Genomic DNA, 5,491 nt, shown 5'->3' on the forward strand with positions numbered 1-5,491 from the left:
ATGACCTACAAAGTCCACCTATTGGTCAACTTCAGCAACATCCCTAATGCAACTGTTTGTTCAAATTACAGCTATGTTCTCAACTTAAGCCCCCACCTCCTGCAGGGGATCTCCATTCTCCAATCCCACATCTCAGACACTTCTGTGGCTGTCAAGCTGGACAACAGCCAGAACCTGAACATGGACTGCATCATTGCCGAGATCAAGGCACAGTATGACAACATTGTCACCTGCAGCTGGGCTGAGGCCGAGTCTTGGTACCACAGTTGCCTGCCAGATGTGGCACCTGCCTGCTAGATGTGGCAGTTGGGAGGGCAGGATGTGAGATACCTATTAGATAGACTTATTTTGTATGGGGATTCTGATCCCTATGGATAGTAGGCCAATAGCTCTCAGGTTGGAGTGGTGGGGCAGGACTGCCAGTTGTGGTTGCACAGGCTGAGCTGAGCCTGCAACTGCACAGGCACAGCCTGCACAATCATCCCTAAAGGATGGGATATCCCACACTGAGTCTCATGAGCATCTCTGCTTCCCCCAGTTTGGGGAGGTGAAGGCCACAGTGATCAGGCACGGGGAGACTATGGGCCACAGCAAGGCGGAGATCAAGGAGCTGAACCGCATGATCCAGAGGCTGATGGCCGAGGTGGAGAATGCCAAGTGCCAGGTATGGGGCATCTGTGCCCAAGGCCAGAGAGACTGATGGCCTAACCTTTGTCACCCAGCCTATATGTGCCCTACCTGGATCTCAGCATTCATTCTCCAGTCCCTTTGTCCATGCAGAGTCCCTGGTTGTGGTCAGTCAGGGAGTCCCAGGTGATGAAGGCAAGAGGCCCAGTTTCTGAGGTGCTCCCAGCTGAATGGCAGACTGGGCATATCCAGGTAATGGACTGAGAGACCATAACCTATCTTGTTCTCTTCTGGTCCCCCAGAACTCCAAGCTGGAGGTGGCGGTGAACCAGTCTGAGTAGCAGGGTGAGGTGGCCCTTACCGACGACTGCTGCAAGCTGGCCAAGCTGGAGGGCACCCTGTAGAAGGTCAAGCAGGACATGGCCTGCCTGATCAGGGAGTACCAGGAGGTGATGAACTCCAAGCTGGGCCCCGATGTGAAGGCTGCCTCTTCTTGCCAACTTCTAGATGGTGAGGAGCAAAGGTGGGTGCAACCTGCACAGCTGGGCCCAGAGCTCATCTGCATAAACCCACCCCACTTTTTAGCACCATCACTTACCCAGCCCTCACTACTACTTCTGTTTTCATCTTGGAACCCTTTTAGGACCTCTACCAGTATTGAGCGCAGTCCATGGAGTGGCGTCTTAGTTGAGGTCCACAGGCCGATTTCCAATAGGCTCCTTGCATGATCTATTAGGGACAATGGTTTGTCTGTAAATGTTCAAGAACTTGTTCTCTGAGATGAACAACGGCCTAATTTATAACACTTACTGATTTCAGAGTTGTATATACTTCTGTCATGGCTGATTTCAGGCTGTTGCTCTGACTTCATGTAGAATTGGCTAGAAATGTGCACAACAAGCTCTTGTGAGCTGGTGGGAACTGGTTCGAGAAACCGTTGGTTGGGGCCAGGATGAAATGGTGCCTCACACTGAAAGACAAATAGGAAGATATTTGTCTCTTCTATTAGATGAAAAACCTGAGGCTTAGGGAGACTGTGGGGGTCGGGGAGTCAGCCTGGTATGGAGTTATTGGGACAGTTGGAGAATTCTTGTGTGTCCTGCTGCATTTTCACAGGCTCCCCTTCACGGGGGGATCTGGGAGAGCCTGGCACTTGTGTTCTTTTGGAACAGGGTTGGGACGATGCTGGGAGTTTGAGGGTGCTAGACCCAGGTCTTCCCTCCTCTCATCTTCTGGGAGAGGCTTGGGTGACCCCTTGCTTGACTGAGTTCAGAGCTGGTGACCACATGGCCTCTGGTGTCATTGTCAGGAATTAATGCCCAGTGCTAATGCTAACATTTTCTCTCCTGCACCAGGCTGTGTGATGGCATCCATGCTGTGAATATCTGTGAGTAATTCTGGCCCTGAAGGGAGACTCTGAGGTTTGCCAGTGGGAAGAAATTTTAGCTCTGAGGGTGGAGATACCAAGGGAGAAGTGGTTCCATTCATTTACAGCTACACAGCTATAAAGAGGGAGCCAAACGACAAGTCTTGAGTGGAATCATTCCTTATGCCAGACTTGTCAGAGTGGCAGTCTTATTATCCTCACCATAGTGGAGGAAACAGAATGCATCACCTCAAAATATATATCTTTAATATAAATATTTATCTTTTTTTTTTGAGACAGAGTCTCACTGTGTCACCCAGGCTAGAGTGCAGTGGTGTGATCATGGCTCACTGCAGCCTTGACCTCCTGAGCTCAAGCCATCCTCCCACCTCAGCCTCCTGAGTAGCTGGATCTATAGGTGTGTACCACCACACCTGGCTAATATTTTTCTTTTTTTTTCGTAGAGGTAGTGTATTAGTCCGTTCTCTTGCTGCTCTAAAGACATACCTGAGAGTAGGTAATCTATAAAGGAAAAAGGTTTAATCAACTTATAGTTCATCATGGCTGGGGAGGCCTCAGGAAACTTACAATCATGGCAGAAGGTGAAGGGGAAGCAAGGCAAGTTCTTCACAAGGCAGCAGGCAGTAGAAGTGCCAGCAGGGGAGATGCCAGATGCTTATAAAACCATCAGATCTCATAAGAACTCACTCATCTTCATGAGAACCACGTGTGGGGTACTACCCCAGTGATCCAATCACTTCTCACCAGGTCCCTCCCATGACACATAGAGATTATAGAACTACAATTCAAGATGAGATTTGCTTGGGGACACAACAAAACCATATCAGATGAGGTTTCGTCATGTTGCCCAGGCTGGTCTTGAACTCCTGAGCTCAAGTGATCCACCTGCCTTGGCCTTCGAAAGTGTTGGGATTACAGGTGTGAGCCACTGTGCCTGGCCTGACATAAATATTTTATCAAGCTAAAAGCAATTAAGAAGATGCAGGGGAGCTCTCTGCTTTCCCTGTGTTTGCCTAAAAGCAGAACAGAGAATTACAAAGACAAAGGTCTTTCTATCCTCTCCGCTTTTCTGCCTAAAGCCAAGATATAAATTCTCCTTACAACCATTATGAGCTTAGAGGTGGCGCCAGAGGAATCTGGGTGGACTTTACTCCATTAGTTTACCCATAAATTTACCTTCTCACCTTTTCTCATCTTTGGAAGCCTTAAACTGCTTTTCTTTGTCTTGTCATTTCTCTAAAATTGATTATTCCTTGTTGAAGACGAATATACAGTTGGCCCTCTGAATCTGTGGATTCAACCAACTGCAGGTTGAAAATATTTGGAAAAAAACCATACTGAACATGCACAGATTTTTTTTCTTTTCATGACTCTCTGAACAATATAATATAACAACTATTCATATAGCATTTACATTGTATTGGATATTACAAGTAATCTAGAGATGATTTAAAGTATATGGGATGATGTGTATAGGTTAAATGCAAATACTATGCCATTTTATATAAGGGACATGAACATCTTCAGATTTTGGTATTTGCAGACATCCTGGAACCAGTTCCCCATGAGGACTGATGAATGACTACATAAGCCACATAGCCTGTGTGTGCCCTACCTGGATCTCAGCATTCATTCTCCAGTCCCTTTGTCCATGTAGAGTCCCTGGTTGTTACTTTTCTCCTTCAATGACGTGTGCTGTTCATGTTGGTAAACTTGCTTGTTTTTCTCTTGTAAATTTGTCTGTTGTTGCAGGAGTCTGTCTCAACTACAAATTTATGTGGGTTGAAGAAAAATATAATTTCTCCACTTTTGTAGGAAGCTCTTATTCTCTCACTGTCCAAACATACTTGTCTATGTTCAAGATGTCAGTCACTTTACTGGATTAAAACATTCATTTAATCTTCTTTAAATATATGTGGATTGAATGAGCTGTCATCAAATCCACATGTCGTAGATCCTGAGGTTGTCCTGATTTTTTTTTTTTTCTTTTCTTTTGAGACAGGGTCTCAGCCGAGTATGGTGGCTCACCCTTGTAATCCCAGAACTTTGGGAGGCCGAGGCAGGTGGATTGCTTGAGCCTAGGAGTTTAAGACCAGCCTGGGCAATATAGTAAGAGCTCACATTTATGGAAAGAAGGGATTGAGGCTGGGTGCAGTGGCTCACACCTGTAATCCCAGTACTTTGGGAGGCTGAGGCAGGTGGGTCACTTGAGGTCAGGAGTTTGAGACCAGCCTGGCCAACATGGTGAAACCCATCTCTACTAAAAATACAAAAAATTAGCCAGGCATGATGGTGCTTGCCTGTAATCCCAGCTACTTGGGAAGCTGGGGCATAAGAATTGTTTGAACCTGGGAGGTGGAGGTTGCAGTGAGCCGAGATCGTGCCGCTGCACTCCAGCCTGGTTGACAGAGTGAGATTCCATCTCTCACACACACACACACACGCACACACACACACACAAAGGAAAGGAAGAAGGGATTGAGATTAAACCCCAAGACGGACTTACTCCTAGTCAGGGTGTCAGTCCTTGGCCCAGACTACAGGGAAGCAATGCCATCGTCACCCCTGGAGATGGAGGTGAGCAGAAGCCATCCTCCTGGCTACTCCCAGCTGGTAGGAAGCCAGTGCTGATTGGAGGTGGGGCTTTTTGGGACCAGCTCCCATCCCTACCAAAGGGTTTAACTTCTCGTTGCTGTCCCTGTGTAGGTGTGAGCAGCTCCTTGGTATGGTTGCATGTGGAGGTCTCTTGGCCAACTGCACCTGCGGCATCAGCTCCTGTGGCATGGGGCCTGTGTCAGCAGCTGCAGAAAGCGTTGGCAGAGCTTGAGGATGCACCCAGCGCAGCCTCTCACACTTGCAAGGGTCCCAGCTGGCCCTACTTGAGCTTGTGCAGCCTGGTGGTGGGGCGCCACTGCTTGACCCACCCTGATCCATGTTCTCTGCTTCCCATTTCTTACTTCTTGTTGTGTGGGAATCCCTCTTCCTTGGCCCCTGCTGTCCTCAAGCTGAGAAAGGCTGTTGAGAGGAGTGGCACATAGCCCATGGGCATGTCCTGTTTGAGGATTCTGGCCCGACTGAACCCACGAAGAGAATAGCCTCTCACCAGCCATCTTCCAACCTTCCTCTTCCCTTAATGTCTTGCTCTTCCCTTCCCTTCTCCGGTCTTCTTTTCCTCCTTGTTTCTTGCCACCTTTAGAAGGCTAAAATTTAATAGACTTTAATAGACTGACAATACCAAGTGTGAATCAGCTGAAACTTTCATGAGCGTAAACTGATTTAGCTGCTTTGGAAAACAGTTTCTTATGGAGTTAAACATGCACTTATCAAATGACGCAGCAATTCCACTCCTGGGTATTTGCTTAAAAGAAATAAAAGCAGATGTATATGGAGACTTGTACATGAATTTTATGGAAGCTTTATTTATAATAGCCCCAAATTGGAAACAACCCAAATGTGTACTAGTAGATGAATGGATAA

At 47.2% G+C, this 5,491-nt stretch overlaps 1 pseudogene; it reads left to right on the forward strand.

Annotated features, from left to right (window-relative positions):
- On the forward strand, nucleotides 1-4,841 carry LOC111541763 (annotated as a pseudogene).
- The last annotated feature ends 650 nt before the right edge of the window (nucleotides 4,842-5,491 follow it).

The sequence above is a fragment of the Piliocolobus tephrosceles genome, chromosome 10 (assembly GCF_002776525.5).
Source record: "Piliocolobus tephrosceles isolate RC106 chromosome 10, ASM277652v3, whole genome shotgun sequence".
Lineage (NCBI taxonomy): Eukaryota > Metazoa > Chordata > Mammalia > Primates > Cercopithecidae > Piliocolobus > Piliocolobus tephrosceles.